The following is a 21930-nucleotide window of genomic DNA, read 5'->3' as shown; positions in this document are numbered from 1 at the left end:
ATGATCCGGGCAGGTATTGTATTCTCTATGTAAGACGTAGTGAGAATTGAATAATTCTCTTACATCCTCTCTGCATTGTAATGTAGTTTGGTTTATGCTAGCTTAAAACTATTGCATGTTATGCTTCGTTACAGCTTTCTTTGCATGATCATAAGTTATGCTCGGCTTTGTGCATTGTTCTTGCATTTTGTCCCTGCCTTCGAGTACATATCTTGCTATCTTGCATTCTTTGTCTGAGTTTTCAGCCTTGTCAAAAATGGGTCATCTCCGGGTTTTGACATTCACTCCCGTCATCCTTATGACTTTCAAGTTTTGTTAAAGAGGGGCAACTGGGCAACTGTAGACACCCCATTTTTGACCGTCCTCAATACTCGAACGTCATCGTTTGAACACTCGATGATTATCCATGTTTGTGTTCGTTTTGAGTTCTCGAAGGTCTCGGCTACGCGTCTTGCCTCAAGATCTCTCAACTTGTTTTTTTTGTGATTGGTTGTGAACCAAACACCTGTGTTTTTGCTTCTGAGAGAAGAGGGTGGCTTGTTGGCCATTTTCTCAACCCACCGGCCAAGGCCTGAGGCCATCGACAATGTTTTCTTTCCACCGGCCAAGAGTGTTGGCCGGTCGGCACTGTATTTGGTCGACCGGCCATTGTGTTGGTCGATTGGCCATTTTTGCTGGCCGACCCCTGTTCATTTGCTTTATGCAGATATTTAGTGCCAGCTGGCACGCATAATTACCCCCTCCATACACGTGTATGGAGGGATTGGCTCCTTTGCTTAGTTTTTCTTAGAAGCTTTGCAAATTTGAACTTCTATAAAGAGGGAGTCGCTCCTCCCTCCTCAAGGGTTCAGAAAAATTGTTCTTGAGAGGATAGATATAGTATTGTATCTATTCTTCCTTGTTTAGCCTTGTTTTGTTTCCAAAGGTGTAGTATTGTCTTACTTTCGTACACAAACACATACTAGAACACCATCCTTGATTGCTGAGGTGCTAGGAGGTTGATTTCAGTGTTCTTGGGTAGGTTTAAACTCAGAAAACTTGCTGGAGTTTTGTTCTTGAAGAGGTTCTACAAGGCAAAACAGCATTCTGCAAGAAGATATGGCCGGTCGGCCATCTTCAGTGCTGGTCGGCTACCAATGTTTGGCCGAGAGCCCTATTTATGGTCGGTGACCAATTTCCCATGGCCTGTGGCCTTATATTGTGGCCGGTGACCTCCCACAACACTCAGGGAGTGGTTTAGAAGCATCCTTAGGGCTTGTGCAATTTTCAAAAGTGCAGAACAGTGCAAACAGAGGCAACATGTGACATGGCGATGGATTTCCGAGCGAAACCGTCCGAGCATGCATGCACCCCTCTTCTCGAGGCTGTTTTACTGCTTTAGTAGCTTAATTAATTTGTTTAATTAGTTAAGTGTTGTGTGATAATTAATTAGCTGGTTAGTTAGTTAATTAGTTAATTTGTATTATTCTTTTAGTCCCTCTGTCAAGACGGCGCAATTGTGTAATAAGTGTGCGTGAGTGTGTGAATGTCTTCCAACCTCACGTCTTTTTCCTTTTTACTTACCTGCTTATGATAGGTAGTTTTAGGACATATTTTGTTTTAGAATCCTTATATTATGCATGTGTGCATTTATTCATCTGTATTGCATGCACCGGGCTCGACTCATCATACTAACTGCATCGTGTTTCAAATTCCAAGTTGAATACGTGTATCGAATTGTCGCATCCCACATGCCATCTTAGAATAGCTGAGCCTATTTCTAGTTGCATTTTGCATGTGATGCATTAGCCATTGTTAGCATGAACTAAGATCATGCATTGATTACTAACTAGTTCCTTGTTTTGGCTCAGAGTACACTGTAAATGTTTATGCTTTAGCATCTCGTATGTATGTGAATGTTAACATGATAGCATGCTTGCCATGAGGCTAATTGCTTATATGATATAACTGCCTGGATGCCTGTTGCTGAAGGTTAGGTTGCTTGAATTGGAACAATTTATTGAAATCTGTGATTTAGCCTACTTGCGAGTAGCAAACTTCAAACCATTTCCAAACAAACGGATATGCGATGCTTTGTTCTAAATTAGGCGATCTAGTTTATACTTGTGTGTTGTACGCATCACATGGTAATTCTAGCTAATTAACCAGAATAAGAACGCATGTGTTTTCAAAAACTCGATATCATACTTAGTACAGGCCGATCTTCGAATCGGGCGAGCGGGGGTGCTCATGGATGACCTTCCCCAATCGTACCCAAGTTCTCGAGCCGAGACAACTTTGATGATGACGGACACGTGGCCTTAGGCACGAGTCAGGGTTTCCTAAATTTCCCAAAAATAAAATATTTAGGTGGCGACTCTATATCTGGCAAAGCAGTCCATATTTGGCACTTCTTTCTTAAAAATCAGTTTTCCAAAACTATTTGCCAGATTTGGACTCGTTGGTGATTTATTGGTCTTGCATTGCACTTTGCGGGATTAGATTCAAAACCGTAACATTTGAGTCCGAAATGTGGTAGCAAGGCCCACGGGTGCGTCCACAATACCAAAAATACAAAAAAAAAATACAAGAATTCAGTACATTTTTTGTATTTTTATGTATTTCTTAATTTTTAAAATATTTTTTCATAATTTTTTTACTTTTTAGATACATCTAAGTAAAGTGCATCTAAAAAAGTAAAAAAAAAATGTTTAAAATTTTAAAAATATTCACTAAAAACAAAAAACACGAAAACTAAAAAACTCAATTTTTAAAAAACTTAATCCAAAAAACTCAAACCAAACACGCTGAATGATTTTCAAGATTTTCAACAAAACATCTATTTCTTTCAAAAACACATTTAAAGGAGAGATTTTCAAGATTTCAACCCAACCTATCAATATACTCATCTTCCCAACATTTTCCATGAACTCATTTGAAAACCCCTCTTTTATACTTGTAAAACCAATTCCAAATCAAACCCACAACTCCCAATTCACCACTCTTTCAAGGACCACATAACAAGGCTAAGAATCATACAAAGAGGTTAAAGAAATCCTTATCTCAAGATTAGAATGAGAGATGATGTAACACTATGTACTTCTTGTTATAATGGAATTATATTTGACTCTTTAATTATCTTGATTGGGAACATTCTTGGTCGATATTTGAGCCTTGGTTGAGGTGTTACCATAGTAGTTGGGTGAGATTGAGTAGTATTCACTCTTTTATCTTTTTCTCTGTCCACACTTTGAATCTTAATGTGACGCTAAAACCATTGGAAAGTTTACTTTCGAGGCTTCAATTTGAACATAAGAGCGACCCTAATCGAAGTCCGGACGAGAGAGTTATACCTATTTGAAATTTGTAAATCTGTGTAGTGAGCATAGTGCGCTCGAGCATAACTTTCAGTGCTCGAGCGTACTGCGCAGAATCAGGTCTTTAAAAGTTACTTTTTGGGTCAAACCTCTCCACTTTTCACTCCTTTCTCTCTCTCTCTCTCTCTCTCTCCCCTTCCACCATTTTTGTTTTCTCAATCTTTTTAGTCTTGATTTCATCTATTTCTAGACATCTTTGACCCCTAGTTCCATATACCAAAACGTAGAGCACGACGAGGCTTCCATTTAATCTCAACGGATCATCGTTTCACCATCAGCGACTTGTTTCCATCTTGCTTCAAGAGGTAGGTACTATTTTTTAAACTCAATATGAGTTCAGTAGTGTATTTATAGTGTATTTTAAATATATAGATTTCATTGTTCTTGGATTGATTTTTAGAAATTTGTTTTCTAAGTGAGGGTTTGTTCCAAATGGGATTTTTGAGCTATGGTTTAGCTACAAAAGTTTATTTTCCACTTACAAAAAAATGTATATGAGTTTTTAAAAGTAAAAAACCCGAATTTGGAGAAACCCTAAAATGTTGATCTTTTTGGAAAATTGTTAGATTATTAAATCAAAATGTAAAAGAGGGGTTTCCAAATATTTTCTTGAAAAAGGTTATGATTATGAAATTGGAATTGATATATATTGAAATGAGCTATTTCTTGCATTGAAATGGATTTTCAAAGAGAAAGGGGGTTATGTCCTAAAATGTAATTGTTGAGATTGTAAAGAGGAAAAGGAATAAATGTTGAGTAATGTGAAATTGAAATGAAGATTAATGATGATGGTAGAGTTAGATATGTATTATCACTCCTATTTGAGATTTTGGAGAAGTGTATCGTTAACGGAATTTATTTATCTGTTTAGAGATATATGTTTTGGGCTATCAGTGGAGGATAGTTATGATTGTTGTAGAAATTGCATACGAACTAGGCAAACTGGACTATTTATAAATCATGCATATCATGGAGCATGTAATGAATTTTGAAAATTTAAACTATATGTTTTGGAAAGAGGTTTTTGGAAATTCTCGCATTATGTTTTAAAACATTTGCATTGTTTTGGAAAAATAATATTTTGAACCACATGTATTGTGCTATTTGGAAAGGATAAATAAAACAGTGAATCTGGGAAAAGGTTGTTGCCACATCGATTAAGTTGGCCTGTGTGTCCAGTGTGAAAGTCCTAAAAATCATACATATACATGGGTGCCTATCTCGCGGACGAAATTTTTGTAAAATGGCAATGGTAGTACTTGTATAGTCTATGTTTACATGGGTTTCATTTGACGGTTTCCCATAGACGAAATTTCCATGAAAGGTTGTATTGGTTTTGGAAATTTACTCATTTTATTTATTATCATTTTGGTTTTGGAAAGAAATGATTTTAAAACGGTCTTAGCAATGTAACTGCTGTTGGTTAACGATGTATTCGTATTGGAATTGGCAATGAAATTGTTAGTTGGTATTGAGATACTTGGATTGACTTGTGAAAATGGATTTTATATCAAACTAATGTATTGAATTCGGAAAATGCTTCGAATAAACAAAAGGTTTTAAAGACTGGGAAGAAAGGGTTTTTATTGAGAAAGCAAGTAGATTTGAGAATGCATTTGGGATATTATATATGTATGTATTGCACTCATGATCATTTGCACTGGTGGAGCATATTTAGTTTTTGAAATACTTCCTACTAGGCTTTATGCTAACCCTACGTGGCTGAAATTTTTTTTCAGGTATGATTATGTGGATGTGGACTAAGATAGTAAAGTTGTATTCGGAACCGTGTAGGGTGGTTCCTTTATTTGTAGGCCCTGGGCCATTTGTGTTACTATTGGTCGTGTGTTATTCTTGTAAGGGTTGCATCCTTTGTATATGATGTAAGTCTTTGGGTATTTTAATTTGATTATAACATCTTTGTATGTTTTAGTTATAGAGCATCCATTCGACTTAGATGTTGTATGTAAGAATGTATAAAATTGGAATAACACATGTACTGTACGCCTATATTATATACATCTGCATGAGTGTTGTTAGTTATCGTTTATCGTTCGGTGGTTTACTCATGTGAGCCGGACCTCGTAAATTCAGGGTGTGACAGATGAACAAGACCCAAAGTTTGACGAAGCCGAAAACTAAAACTTTCCGATTAGAATGTCCACCTCTATGAGCTCCACATTTTTTCCCACAGCACTACGGCGGCGAGACCAACGGATTTGAGTATATAAAGATGCTTAGACAAGAACTAGAGAGAGAGAGAGAGAGTGAAAAAAATTGATAAAGAAACTTTTTAGAGAGAGAAAGCTCAAAAAGTGAAAGAAAAGATCTTTTTTCCATACTGATATATGCACAGACCGCACGAGTGACCGAAACACCTCTTGAGCATCAAACACAAGCAACTGCTCGAGTGACCAAATCATGGCTCGAGTGCACGATAACTCCCTTCCAGTAGTTTAGACCTGCAAAGATACCACTTGAGCGAAATAAATACCACTCGAGCATCAGACACAGAATACCGCTTTAGTGACCAACCCATGGCTTGAGCAAAGAATACCTCACTCCCAGAAGTTCATACTACAAACACAGATACTAGAAGGAACCAAAGATCGCTCGAGCGAAGGAAAGTCCACTTGAGCAAACCCGAAAAGAATCAAGCATAATCCCTTTTGAAAAACTAACGTGCAACCTGTTTCAAACAACTCATAACCATAATATCTACTCTCCGAACAACAATATAAGAAAAGAATGGGCATAAACAACTACAATGAGCACTAGATCATGAATCAAAGAGTATAAGGGTCGGGTCTTTACCTGGGTTGCTATATGATAACACGTAGTGGGAGTTAGAGAGCACACCCATAGACCCTAAGCTACATCCACTAGGCCAATGCCTTGGGATTGTTAGGTAATACTTAAAATATAACACTAATGGCAACACAATTAAAACTTTATTTGAGTGTAGTTGAAAAATAACTTAATTTACATGATTTTAACTATTTTACCTTTAACTTTTAAAATTGTTACTATTTAAATTCAAAAATAAAATTTTAATTATTTGTTTAAGGTCGTGCATAGTACAGATTTTATGCTAATATATATATATATATAAAAATATATGATTTAGTCTTAAGTTTTCATTACTTTGCATCCCATATTGTTTTTTTAGTACTTTCAATAGGCACAAAGGCTTTATATAAGTGGGGAAAGACAATGAAATTGAGATAAAAAGGCAAAAGAAAAGGAACGACCCATGTTGGAGATTATAATTTTTTTTTTTTTAATAATACGGGTAGGTTGTGGATTGGTTGTGTGCAACCCGAACCGAACACGCAATTTTATCTAAAACTGAACCCACATCCAATCTTACCTATATCTCGGAACCGCCCAAAACCTAGCGGGTAGGGTTGGATTAGGCAGGTTGTGAGGGTCGAGCAACTAGTTGACCACCCCTGCATGTTGCAACTATTGAATCCTATTCATAGAACAACTAGTCCTCACTTCACTAGTCCTCACTTCACTATTCAACTATCAATATTTAAAAAAAAAAAAAAAAAATCTTTCTCAATGGTATCTAATTAAGTTAACTCAATCAGCCACTATGATACGTTTTCAACTGGGATCCAGATCCTCTCTAGCACTATTTTCCTCTAATAATCAATATTTAATACTTGATCCAAAGGCTACAAAGTTAATGTTGAAACCTTTGGATCAAGTATTAGGTGATGGTTGGAGGAGGAAAGTACTCAAAAGGACTCTACTCCTTTCAACTAAGAGGTCAAGTCATCAATTTTTACCAAAAATAATGATTAACTATTATTATTTTTTTATCATTATAAAGTCTTCTCTTAGTTGTTTGTTTCTTTCCTACTACAGGATCTTTCTTGTATTATGTAATTTTTGTTGATGTTAGACTTACGGGTATGTATTGTTGTACTGCTTTCTAGTAGCAAGACGGAATAGTCAAGATGAAATAGATAAAAGAGGGAAAACAAAAATAAAAAAATTAAACCTCAAAAGGAAAATGTACTATTGTTTTATTTGATATATATATATATATATATGGGAAATGTGTGTACTGTATACACTTTATAACTAAAGAAGAAAATAACATAATTTCATATTTTATGAGTCATAAAAAATAAAAATAAAAAGAAGAAGAAGTTATAACCAAAACAACACATGAGGTATAACTAAAGATTTCATAAATCATAACTAAAATAAGGTCATAACCAAAGAAAAAAATTATTCATAATTAAAGAAGAAATTGACATAATTTAAAATGTATACGGTAGGAGGGGTGTATAGTAGAATTTCCCTATATATATATATATATATATTGAGATATGATTTTAATTTTTTTTTTAATTCTTCTAATTTTTAGGCAACAATGGATGAAGTTTTGATTACAATTAAAGAACGTATTTTTTTATTTGATTTATATTTTTTTCATTTCTAATAAAAAGAAAGGTCTTTCGGTCTAAAAGTCCAAATTTGAATTGTTTACATCCAAAGGTCCAAGTATTGAAGTACTTTATCCAAAATAATAATCTTAAGCAAAACGACCAAAAACCTTTTATATATATGAATAAAGGTTGAGACTCCTTTTGGGGTCATCCTTTTGACCTTTTTAATTTTGATTGGTCAATAATTATTATTATTTTTTTTTCTCATCTAATTTCTGACCTCCATGTGTGTAAGAAAATTATGGAGTGGATATTTTAAGGGTTCTAAAACAATGCCCTATGTATATATACACGATTCATCTCACACAGTTACACACACACTCTCTCTCTCTCTCTTTATAAACCCTAACTCTCTCTCTCTAAACTCTTTATGTCCCTTTCTCTCTCTCTATGTGCTCCTCTGCCGCTTCTCTGTCGATGCTCCACTACTAGAATCTAACACACTCGTCGGCGGCTGGAGTACTAGGACACCGTTGATCATCACCAAATCATGAACCACCACTAGATTGTGAACCGTAAGGCCCTCATATCTCAGCTATGAAAATCGACGAGATGCGAATCGGCGATAAGCTCTTCGCCGCTCTCTTCTATGTTCGCCATTATCATTCCGACGTCGCCGGCGAGCTTCGTAGCGCTTCCTTTCACCACTCTTGCATTGCCGCTGCAATCATGAACCACCACCTCCGTCGTCATCGCCGAAAGTACGATGAATGTCTAGTGGTCTTCGGCGATGGTTGAGAGCCTCGGGTGAGGTTAGAGAGAGAGAGAGAGAGTGAGAGAGAGTGAGAGTGAGATAGATCTGATGAGATAGATCAGAAGCCGGAGATACATGTAGATCTGATGAGGTAGATCAGAAGCCTCATCTCCGACTGATGGAGTTGTTCCGATGCAAATCAACTTTGCTATGACATAAACTACTTTGGATCTAAACCTTTTTTCAGTATAATTTCAACCATAGTTCTAAATCGCGGTATCGGCTGACGTAACGGTATCGATCGCGGAGTATCGGTATCGGTAGTATCGGCCGGTACGTATCGGGAATCGGACGTCGCGACCGTGAAATTTTAAAAATCATTAACAATCCCTCTAAAACTAAATTTTATACATTTTTTTGACTCTTTTAACTTTAATTTGTTATATTTTAATCAAAATTTCGTTATGTAAGAACATTTTTGACTAATTTTCAACTAAATGATATGTATTTATTTTTGGCATATGTTAAACTTTTAATAAAAAAATTGATTTGAATATTTATTTTTTCTTGTATTGAGAATATATATATATATATATATATATATTAATATAAATAGAGGTATAGGTGTATATAAAAATAAAAAAAAATAAAAATAAAAAAACCTTAAACATTTGAATCTACAAATCCACCATAAACCTATGCACCTCCATGTAGCCAAGTAGCTCTCTCTTCTTATCCATCTCAATCTCAGACTCCCAATGCACCTCATATATATCCACTTCAATCTCAGGCTTTCATACCATAATACAACCACCTCTCTCTCTCTCTCCCTCTCTCTCACTCAAAATATTGACCCGAAGTTGCAGAAGAAAAACAGGTGAATTTCATCAAAGAAAAAAAAACAGAGCATGCTTTATACAAAGCAAACAGAGGCAAAACATATATATATATATATATATATATAAACCGAACTGTTTATATATTTTGCAGGTGCTTTGCTCTATATATAAACAGAGCATGCCTTCTCTATATATAAACAGAGCATGACTTTTGCAGGTGCTTTGCTCCACTTTTACAGCTGCTTTGCTTCGCTTTGGTCGATTATTTTTTGCTTCGTACCGGCTGTATCGGAAATATATCGCTCACGTATCGGATTCAGGCCGATACGTAGCGGGAATCGGCCGTTACAGACGCGAAATTCATTCTCACCGGTATACCGGTGAGTATCCGACTCGGTGGTGGCATATTCCGGTACGAACCGGCCGGTACGGAACGTACCGGCCGATATTTAGAACCTTGATTTCAACTCTTATCAATCTCTCAGTCATAGTATATTTATTCGATCTTCATCCTTAATCATTTTCCTCTCTGTTTGGCTTTAATGTGCTTATGCACATTGATTCGCTCACTGGTTTTTGTTATTTTATTGTATATGAGTAGGGGAGCTCTGAGCCTTTCATCTTTCAATCTCAATCTCACTTCGGTGTCATCAAACTAACTAACAATCTCATCATGCACCTCCTCAAACCCACCACAACCGACTCAGATCTACACTTCAGATTTGTAGATATGCTTTTTTTCTTCTTTTCTTTTCTTTTTTTTTTTTTTAAATTTTTTTTATTAATCTTTAATTGTGACAAACTTAGAACTCTCAGCTATGGCTAAAATGGTGGTTGTTGTTGGATCTAACTGCAAAAGCCTTTTTTTTAGTAGTTGATTATTTTATTGTTATTGTTATTGTTGTTGTTGAATTATTGTTGGATGAAACCCTAACTTTCGTCGCCGCCTTCAAGCTGCCAGCCGGCGTTATCTCTCTCTCTCTCTCTCTCTCTCTCTCTCTCTCTCTCTCTTCTTTCTTCTCTCTCTCTTCTCTTGCTTTGTGTTCAATAGATAGGTTAAAAATAAGAAAAATAGGTTTGAACAGATAAAACAATTTATCTGTTTCATGTATATATATAAATTTGTCTTGTTTTTATTTGTTTTGAACAGAAAAAAAAAATGAATAGATAAACAAGTAGAGAAAGAAACAAATAGAGAGGGAAAAGAAAAGTGGAAAGAGGAACAGATAAGGAGAGAAAGTTTGAAAATGGCGTGAATTTGAACAGATAGAAAAAATAAGTTATAAAAATTCAACAAATAAGTTAAAAAAATTCAATAGATAAAAAAATATATGAACAAAGAGTCAAAAAATTTGAACAGATAGGTATGAATTTGAATAGATAGTTAAAAAAATGTCAACAGATAAAAAAACGTCCACAAGTAAATTAAGGTGTAAAATTAGAAACAAAATGTCCTTTAAAACAAGCAAAAAGATTTCTCACCAAACTATTTCACAAAGGGTGGACCTCTCACTATAAAAAATATCCACTGAACCTAATGTTTTATACCCTCTTTAGGTTAGACTTTTCAACAATAGTCTCAAAAAGAAAATGGTAGGTTAGTCTGTACCGAAATACATCTATAATTTTTTTCAAGTTTCTATGATAGTAATTAGGTACATTTAATGGATTCTTAAGAAACCCCTTCAACAAAAGGCATAATTAATATCAAAAATTTTAAACATACAAAAAAAATTTAACAACAGTGATGTGATATTATCATTATTGTAAATAAATCCATCTTTAAAGATGTTTTATTTTGAAGTGGAAGGTCCACAATGAATCACATCATTATGCATGAATTTTTTTTTATTTTTATAACATTACTAATATTTGACTAAGAAAATTAGGGTCCAGTAACTATTTACTTGGACATAATATTTCTTAACCCTATGTTTGGTTGGAGAATTTAGAAAATGATTTGAAAAGGGAAATGAAAAAAAAAAAAGTGAAATGTGAATAAAATATATTTATATTTTACCTAATTTTACACATTTTTTTTATTTTCTTTTTCAAATCTCTTTTTAAATTTCCCAACCTAATGCAACATAAATGATGGACTATTGAATTTCAAGAGAATATGATACAAAATGAAAGACTAAATGAGAGATTCAAACTGTTAATTGCAAAATCGGTAAGATTATCAATCTCTCATCCTAATGTTGAGTCAATGCAGATATAAAATATAATATACATATTCTACAAGAATTAATAATACTAAAACTGTCTTATAAATAATAATCAATCTAATCTAATTGAGACGGCACAATCACACTTGGACTAATTGTCATGGAACACGTGTGATTTATATAATTTGATGTCTGTATACTGTATCAGCAATGTTAGGTATCATAAAAAAATTTTCATGAAAATAATCATGAAGGTTTTGTGATCCTTAGATTACACTTAGAATGAAGCACCACACACTAATCAAGATAATCCAAGGATCATAAATTTTTCATAATCATTTTCATAAAAAAAATTCATGATTCCTAACTTTTCTCGTACTATATACTGGAATCTCTCTCTATCTCTCTCACTCAGAGTCTCTCCATGTTTGGGGGAAAGATTCTCTTGGCAGGGTACACAACCCTTGTTCTTCTTGTCCTGTTTTCTGTAAATTGCTATGCTAAGAAAAGTAACCACAACTGTGTCCCTTCTTCGTGTGGAAATAATGATAACATCACCCTTCCCTTTGGATTGAAAGACGATCCAAAAAACTGCGGAGACAAGGAGTATGAATTGGAGTGCGAGAATAATCGCACAGCATTACACTTATTCTCTGGAAAATACTACGTGGAGGAGATCAACTACGACAACTATACAATCAGAGTTGTGGATGTGGGCATACACAAGGACGATTGCTCCTCTTTTCCTCTTCACTCTTTAACCTATCACAACTTTAGTAAATCCTATCCATATTATTTGAGCAACGCAAGTCCAGTAGTGTTCATGAATTGTGAGAACCCAGTGACGTCTCCCCTTTACATAGACAATAGGGGTTCTTGTATCAACTTTTTTTATAAAAAAAAAAAAATCTTTTCTCAATGGTATCTAATTGAGTTAACTTAATCAGCCACTATGATACATTTTCAAGTGGGATCTAAATCCTCTCTAGCACTTTTTTCCTCTAATAACCAACATTTAACACTTGATCCAAAGGCTACAAAGTTGATGTTGAAACCTTTGGATCAAGTATTAGGAGATGGTTAGAGGAAGAAAGTACTCAAAAGGACTCTATTCCTTTCAACAAAGAGGTCGAGTCAACAATTTTTACCAAAAATAATGATTAATTATTATTATTTTTTTATCATTATAAAGTGTTAGCATGTATTTTAATATTATAATGTGTTATAGGTTTGATTTTCTCTTCTTTTCCTCCAAGTTTTCATTGTCTTTCTCTACAAGTCTCCAAGACTTCCAAGGAAGTTGCCTACCAATTTCCTTTCCTATTCTTATCCCCTAAGTCTTTGCCAAATCAAGTCTCCTTCAAGTCTTCATACCTATCCTCCAAGCATCTTCCAAGGAGCCTCCAAGCAACTTCCAAAAAGAATCCTCCAAAAAACTTGTCCACCAAGTTTCATCTTCTATAAATTGAGCTAATCCCCCATCTTAGAACACATGAGAAGGAGTTTTTGTTGCTTTGTTATGTCTAGTGTGAGTTTATCAGGCAAATAAAAAAGGGTGTATGTGATAAAGTTTTGGGTTAAACTAATTGTGCAGTATTAATAAACCATACGACTTAGTCGGGCTGTTGTATCCTGGAGGGGACAAGTCAAGATTTTTTTTGCTGCACCGGTGTGAGGCTTTACCTAACCGCAGAGGGCTTGAATCTCCTTAAAGAGAGCGAATTTCCCGCGCCTCAGCCCTTTAAATAATTATTGTAATTTCAATTATTTGTATTTTCTAGTGTTTTATTTGTAATTATCACCAACAATTTTAAGGAGATTCAAATAGCAAAAAGTCATGGAACCAATACTGGAGAAGCCCAACGAGAATACCGGCGATCTCAAAAGCCCTTCCGGTTCAAGGGAGCTCATTTCAAGAGATGGAAAGGCAAGGTGCTTTTCTACCTCAGTCTCCTCAAAGTGGCCTATATCCTGACCGAGAAAAATCCAAACAAAGTCCCCACTGAAGAGATGACCGACGAAGAGTATGCTGCTCATTTTGAAAAAATCGAGAAATACAACACAGATGAGTATAAATGTCGATATTATTTTTTGAATTTTCTTTCGGATAAATTTTATGATTATTATGATACTACTTACACCACTGCCAAGAAAATTTGGAAAGCCTTGCAGAATAAATATGACAGTGAAGAGGCAGGCGCTAAAAAATATGTTGTAAGCCGTTTTTTCCGCTATTAAATGATAGATGGAAAATCAGTAGTGGAGCAATTTCAAGACTTTCAGATGCTAGTGGCTGAAGTTAGATCCGAAGGTATCAAAATTGGAGACAATCTTGTTGTAGCAGGTATTGTTGACAAACTTCCCTCATCTTGGAGGGAGTTTCAGAAGTAAATGCGTCACAAGCAAAAAGAGACGTCCTTGGAGACTCTAATTACACAGATTCGGGTGGAGGAGGAAGTACAACGACAAGATGCGCTTATGACACAAGAGCATTCCACTGCAAAGGTAAATTTAACTTCTGGAAATACTTTACCTAAAGGTCGATTTCATAAAAATAGTCACTTGAAGCCAGTTAAAAAAATTTGGAAAAATACTGAAAGGCCACAAAATAAAAATTACCCGAGGTAAAAAAAATGGAACCAAGAACCCCCTTCACAAGATCTGACAAATATGACATGTTTTGTGTGTGGCAAAAGTGGGCATATTGCTCGAACTTGCAAATTTCGGAAACAACAGTCTCGACCACATGCTAATGTTACGGAGGAACCATTTGTGGCTATGATCACAGATATTTTTATGGTTCAATCTGTAAAAGGGTGGTGGGCAGACTCTGGTGCCAATATGCATGTTTGCTATGATAAAGATTGGTTCAAAAATTTTACTCCTTTTAATGAGGAGAGAACTGTTATGCTTGGTGACTCTAGTTTAATCAAGGTGCTCGGGTGTGGGGATGTTTAGCTGAATTTTACCTCTGGACGTGTGCTTGTTTTAAAAGATGTGTTGTACACACCGTCCATGAGAAAAAATTTGATGTCAAGTTATTTGCTCAACAAAGCTGGTTTCAAACAGACTATTGAATCTGACCAATATGTAATCACTAGAAAAGGCATATTTGTGGGGAAATGGTATGCCTGTGATGGAATGTTTAAATTAAATGTTGAGAATAAGAAAGCACATGTTTCTGTTTACATGCTGTCTTCTGTGAATTTTTGGCATGCTCGTCTGTGTCATATTACTAGCCGATATGTGGGAGTCATGAGTAGTTTAGGATTAATTCCCAGACTAACAAATAAGTTTGAGAAATGTGAAGTTTGTAGTCAAGCAAAAATAACTAAAAGACCTCATAAAAGTGTGGTGAGAAATATTGAATTGTTAGAATTAATTCACACTGATTTATGTGAATTTGAAAGAATTTTAACACCTGGTGGAATAGATATTTTATTACTTTTATTGATGATTTTTCAAAATACACTTATGTATACTTGTTGAAAAATAAAAGTGATACTTTTGAAAAATTTAAAGAATTCCTTCTTAAAGTTGAAAATCAATTCGGAAAAAAGATTAAAAGGTATAGAAGTGATAGAGGCCGGGAGTATGAATCTTTTGGATTCAACTCGTTTGCTCATTCTTTGCGAATAACCCATGAAACTACTCCACCATTTTCACCTGCATCGAATGGTATAGCAGAAAGGAAAAATAGAACTTTAACTGATTTAACAAATGCTATGCTAATTGAAGCAAGTGCTCCTTCAAATTTGTGGGAGAGAAGCAATTTTAACTGCATGTTATGTCATGAATAGAGTGCCACATAAAAAAATAAAAGTTACACCTTTTGAGTTGTGGAAAGGGCATAAACCAAATTTAAGATATTTGAGGGTTTGGGGTTATCTAGCTTTTGTTAAACTTGTGGACCCTAAAAGACCTAAATTAGGTGTGAAAGCTGCCACTTGCGCTTTTCTTGGATATGCAACAAATAGTACAGCCTATAGATTTTTTGATATTGAAACAAAATAATTTTTAAATCAGGTGATGCAATTTTTCATGAAGAAAAATTTCCTTTTAAATCTAAAAATGGTGGGGGTCTAAAAATGGTGAGGGTCAAAATTATCAAGAAAATATTTTATCTGAAACTGGTTCCTCTACTCCTCTTTTACAAAACCAAGACACTGTAGTTTTGAACCTAGACAGAGTAAAAGAGCCAGATTAGAAAAAGATTTTGGCCCTGATTATCATGTTTTTAATGTGGAGGAAACTCCATTAACTTTACAAGAAGCTTTGGCATCTCCTGACTCTGTTTTTTAGAATGAGGCTGTAAATGATGAGATGGAATCATTATTTTCCAATAAAACTTGGGTATTAATAGATTTACCACCAAGTTGTAAAACTATTGGCTGTAAATGGATTTTGAGAAAAAAACTTAAACCGGATGGAACTATTGATAAATATAAAGCAAGGCTTGTTGCAAAAGGTTTTAAACAACAAGCAGATCTTGACTTTTTTGATACATTTTCTCTGGTTACTAGAGTTACATCCATTAGATTATTAATTGCAGTGGCTGCAATTCATGATCTAAAAATTCATCAAATGGATGTTACAACACCCTTTTTAAATGGAGACTTGGGTGAAGAAATCTATATGGATCAACCTGAGGGTTTTGTGGAACCCAGTCAAGAAAGCAAAGTATGCAAGTTAGTTAAATCCCTATATGGCTTAAAACAGACCCCTAAACAATGGCATGAGAAATTTGATTCCTGCATGATTGAGAATTGCTATAAAACAAATGAATGTGATAAATGCATTTATTATAAATCTGAAAAGAATTCACATGTCATTATTAGCCTCTATGTAGATGATTTACTCATATTTGGCTCTAATTTGCATATCATCGTGGAAACTAAAAATATGCTTAATAGCCATTTTAATATGAAAGATCTTGGTGAGGCTAATTATATTTTGGGAATGAAAATTACCAAAACCTGTGATGGTATATTTCTTGATCAGTCGCATTATGTTGAGAAGATTTTGAGAAAATATAATTTTTATAACTGCAAGCATGTTCTTACTCCTTTTGATCCTCATGTGTGTTTATTTCCTGTTGAAAATGATAAGGATGTAATTAATCAAAAGGAATATGCTAGTATGATTGGTAGCTTGCGTTATGCAACTGACTGTACTAGACCTGACATTGCCTATGCAGTTGGAGTACTTAGCAGGTTTACTAGCAAGCCTAGCAATGATCACTGGCTAGCCATTGAGCGTATTATGAAATATTTATCTGGTACCATAAAATATGGCTTGTTTTATAATAAGTATCCTGCAGCACTCGAAAGTTACAGTGATGCCGATTGGAATACCTTGTCAGGTGATTCATTATCAACCAATGGTTACTTATTTACATTGGGAGGTGGTGCTATAAGTTAGAAATCGAAAAAACAAACCATTATTGCTAATTCAACAATGGAGGCTGAGCTTATTGCTTTAGCTACAGCTAGTGAAGAAGCAAATTGGTTGAGAGATTTGTTAAATGAAATATCTTGTTGGGAAAAACCGATTCCACCGATATTGATTCATTGTGATAGCACCGTAGCAATTGGTCGAGTTAATAACCGTTATTATAACGGTAAATCCAAACCTATCAGAAAAAAACACGGTACTGTGAGATCTTATATAAATAATGGCATCATAAATGTGGATTATGTTAAATCTGGTGATAATCTTGCAGATCCATTAACTAAGGCCTTAGCAAGAGATAGAGTTTGGAATACATCGAGGGGGATGGGGTTGAAGCCCATTGAATATAGCAGGAGCCATGTATGAGGATACTCAACCCAGGGACCAGAGATCCTGTAACTGGGTTCAATGAAAAAAACGATCATATGATGGCCGTAAGAAATGCACTAAATTACTTTTTACCCATCCCTATGATGTAAGTGCATTTATCATGTAATGTTGTAGAGGTTGAGTTATTAAAAAACTCTTAATGAATTTCTGTAACTCTTATTGAGTGGGGTGTCATAGTTACAGGAGCACCCTTGACAGAATTCACATATGTGAGTGTGGTAGTGGGGCCGCTACCTATGAGATTTGGGATAATTCTCAAACATACTCATAAATACTGGGATCGCACAAGACCGTAATGTGCTAGCTCTTAAAGCTTATGTGAACACCTGGAATATTATGTGTGTGCAATAATTATTTATTTCCCTTACGTAGTCATAGTTCAATTCTGAGCATACTGTTGGCTCTGGAGTAGATATTATTGTTTCAGTAATGGAGGTTCAATGCAGAGCACACGTACCATAATGCATAATATCCTTATTTGCCTAATAATCTCAGTTTTTGTTACCTATAATATTAAAATAGGTGAGGGAATATTAGCATGTATTTTAATATTATAATGTGTTATAGGTTTGATTTTCTTTTCTTTTCCTCCAAATTTTCATTATCTTTCTCTACAAGTCTCCAAGACTTCCAAGGAAGTTGCCTACCAATTTTCTTTCCTATTCTTATCCTCCAAGTCTTTGCCAAGTCAAGTCTCCTTCAAGTCTTCATACCTACCCTCCAAGCATCTTCCAAGGAGCCTCCAAGCAACTTCCAAGAAGAATCCCCCAAGAAACTTGTCCACCAAGTTTCATCTTCTATAAATTGAGCTAATCTCCCATCTTGGAACACATGAGAAGGAGTTTTTGTTGCTTTGTTATGTCTAGTGTGAATTTATCAGGCAAATAAAAAAGGGTGTATATGATAAAGTTTTGGATTTAATCAATTGTGCAGTATTGGTGAACCATACGACTTAGTAGGGCTGTTGTATCCTGGGAGGGACAAGTCAAGGTTTTTTCTACTGCACCGGTGTGAGGCTTTGCCTAATCGCAGAGGGCTTGAATCTCCTTAAAGAGAGCGAATTTCCCGCGCCTCAGCCCTTTCAATAATTATTGTAATTTCTATTATTTGTATTTTCTAATGTTTTATTTGTAATTATCACCAACATAAAGTCTTCTCTTAGTTTCTTTGTTTCTTTCCTATTACGGGTCTTTCTTGTATTATGTAATTTTTGTTGATGTTAGACTTACGGGTATGAATAGTCAAGACGAAATAGATAAAAGAGGGAAAACAAAAATAAAAAAAAATAAAACCTCAAAAGGAAATGTACTATTGTTTTATTTGATACATATGGGAAAGATTAAAGGGTGTGTACCATATACACCTTATAACTAAAGAAGAAAATGACGTAATTTCATATTTTATGAGTCATAACTAAAAAAAAAAAAAAAAGTTTATAACCAAACAACATATGAGGCATAACTAAAGATCTCATAAGTCATAACTAAAATAAGGTCATAACCAAAAAAGAAAATTAGTCATAATTAAATAAGAAAATGACATAATTTAAAAATGCATATGGTAGGGGAAAACCCTTCAACAAAAGGCATAATTAATATGAAAAATTTTAAACATACAAAAAAATTTAATAATAGTGATATGGCAATATCATTATTGTAAATAAATTCATTTTTAATGATATTTTATTTTGAAGTGAAAGGTCCACAATGAACCACATCATCATGTATGATTTTTTTAATTTTTTATAACATTACTAACATTTGACTAAGAAAAATAGGGTCCTGTAACTGTATATTTCTTAACGCTGTGTTTGGTTGAGGGATTTGAGATATAATTTGAAAAGGAAAATAGAAAAGTAAAATGAAATATGAATAAAATCTATATAATAAAGTAGAATGGTTTTTGAATTTGTCCTATACACATTTATCCTACTAGGACATTTGCACGGCACAGATTTATTCAAATTATAAAACAACGGTTGAAATATATTTCTTAAAAAATATCATACATGTATATTTTCTACTTTCCCGCTTCTCTCTCTTACTTTTTCATTTTCTCACCCATCTTTCTACGATCCCATGATCCCATATTCCTCTCTCTTTTTATTTTTTTTTATTTTCTCCCATTTTTATTTTTCTCTCTATTTCTTTATTTTTTTATTTTCTCCTTTTTGTTTACTTATTTTTATTCATATTATATAGAAAAATCTACTATCCCAAAATCAAGAGCCAGATTTTATTGTGTGTAGTGAAAATTATAATAATGTAGCGATCCCGGTTTCGATCCTTTTTTCATGTTTTGCCACTTCAACTGGGTCGGCTGGGGATCGAGGTTGCAAAATGCAAAATGCATTCGAAGTTGCTTGTCCGCTCGAGCAGAGAATGTTTGGTTTTAGAAGTTTGACCTGCCTACAAAAGTACTGGGTTAGTGTATTTGACACTCGAGCAAGGCTTTCCACGCTCAAGCGGCCCATGTTATATCAGTTTATGAATCTGATATTTCAGATAACTTTTTTAGTCCTTTCTCTCTCTCCCTCTAAAACTCTCCAGAATTTCAGATCGGGAGCTTCTCTCTCTAGAAGTCATATTCTCTCTTTGATTTCTCCAAATCCATTGGGATTTAGACCTAAGTTATTCACCAAAGTTGGTTATCATCTCGAGGGTTTCGTTGTGTGCGGTGAAGATCGAGTTTCTACACCGTTGATTTTGGGGGTTTCATCTCATTTCTTCTTCAAAACTTGAGGTAGGAATTTTCTTAGAGTTATATATATGTTTTTGCAAGATCTATATGATTTTCGAAATCATTTTTCGATAGCTTTGAAAATTGATTGTTGATTCAAGAAGTTGAGCGATTTTGAAAGTAGGTTTGTCTCTTGTTCTTTTAAAATGATCTTATGGGTTTTGACCTTCGTTGATTGAAGAAAAGATGATTTTGGAAAGTGTTCTTTCAAAAAATTTGAGTTGTATAGTTTTGGTGAGAAAACTTAGAATTTGGGGATTTTTTTTAAGGGACTGAAAATCCATGAATGATATTGTTATATTTATTTTGTGTGTCAAAATAAATGAATCTTTGAAAAATTTCTTATTCATATTTATATAAATGATGAATTTCAGGGAATATGAGAATTATTGTTTATTTTGAAAATTATTGTTCAAAACGTTAAAATAGTCTTAAAATGACTAATTGTTGAGGATACTTAAGAAGAGGGAATTGTGTTATTCCTTAGATGATGAATTGGAATAAAAGTATTTATATTCATCTTGTGTTATTAGCATATCAATTCATTTGATTACATTAAACTTTGAAAGTTGATCTGAAAACTTGCATTGAGAAAAGAATGTTGAAAAGCAAGTTTTCATGGAATGGTTTTGGGGTAAATACGTTGGTAAGTCTTGATAGGTAGTGTAGATGATATTGAATAAGTTGGCCTGAGAGTCCGAAGTGAAAGACCGAAAGCCCGCGTGGATAGGTGTCGAGCCTTCCGGTTAATACTGGTAAAAATGACAAATTGGTAGCACTTGTATAGTCTACTTGCAGACACCGACCTAGGGATTACTAGAGTCGTATTTGCCACTCTTGAAATGAATTGTTAAGTTATGAAGAATTGAATTGCATGACATCATTGAGCATGATAGTTTTGAAAGATGAAGATGTGATTTTCTTTCAAAATGGCATAGCACGGCATGTGCATTTTATCTCTTGAGACTTGTATAAAATGTATATACTTTATTAAAGATTTCCTACTGGGCTATATGCTCACCCTACGGGATTTTTGTGCAGGAAAAGATGTAGTGATGCCGCTTAACTAAAGGCGAGGAAATGTGTGTTAAGAGTACGAGACTCTCATTTTATTGTGACTCTGTGTGTAAGCCAAGGGCTATATGTGTGTAGGTTTGAATAACCATTTTCTGTAACCAGGCTCAAGCATTAGAAACTTGTAAACCCTTGGAGGTATTTATTTGTTTATGTTTTTGTTGTTGGATTAATGTATTGTTGCATAAAGAACTATTGTATCATATAATGTAAGTTTAGAGATTTATATTTGGTTTTCCTTGAAAGAGCCATTATTGTTGTATTATCATTTGGGCTAAAAATTTGGGGCGTTACAACAAATGAATTTTTTAGACCACAAATTAAATGAATTTGAAAATTTTATTATTATTTTTAAATATATTGAATACCTGATAGATTTCATAAATTTAGACCCCATATGAATCTTTAACATCTATATAATAAAGCAGGATGGTTTTTAAATTTGTCCTATACACATTTGTCCTACTATGATATTTGAACGACTCAAATCTATTCAAATTATAAAACAACGACTGAGATATATTTTTCAAAAAATATCCTACATATATATTTCCTATTTTTTCGCTTCTCTCTCTTACTTTTTCCTTTTCTCACCCATCCTTCCATGAACCCATGATCATACCTTCCTCTTTCTTTTCTTTTTATTTATTTTTAATTTCTCCCATTTTTATTTTTCTCTTCATTTGTTGCTTTTTTTATTTTCTCTTTTTTGTTCACTTATTTTTATTCATATTATATGGAAAAGTTTGCGAT

General features: G+C 34.2%; 1 long non-coding RNA gene across 1 annotated transcript; it reads left to right on the top strand.

Moving 5' to 3' along the window:
- Window positions 1-13015: 13015 nt before the first annotated feature.
- Window positions 13016-21415, top strand: LOC145797259 (uncharacterized). Its single transcript, XR_014338581.1, has 2 exons — window positions 13016-14028; window positions 21145-21415. It is a non-coding gene; the product is annotated as an uncharacterized LOC145797259 (long non-coding RNA).
- Window positions 21416-21930: the final 515 nt, after the last annotated feature.

The sequence above is a fragment of the Camellia sinensis genome, chromosome 1 (genome assembly GCF_055761805.1).
Source record: "Camellia sinensis isolate YWXY chromosome 1, ASM5576180v1, whole genome shotgun sequence".
NCBI lineage: Eukaryota > Viridiplantae > Streptophyta > Magnoliopsida > Ericales > Theaceae > Camellia > Camellia sinensis.
This window is presented reverse-complemented; position numbering and strand designations above follow the sequence as displayed.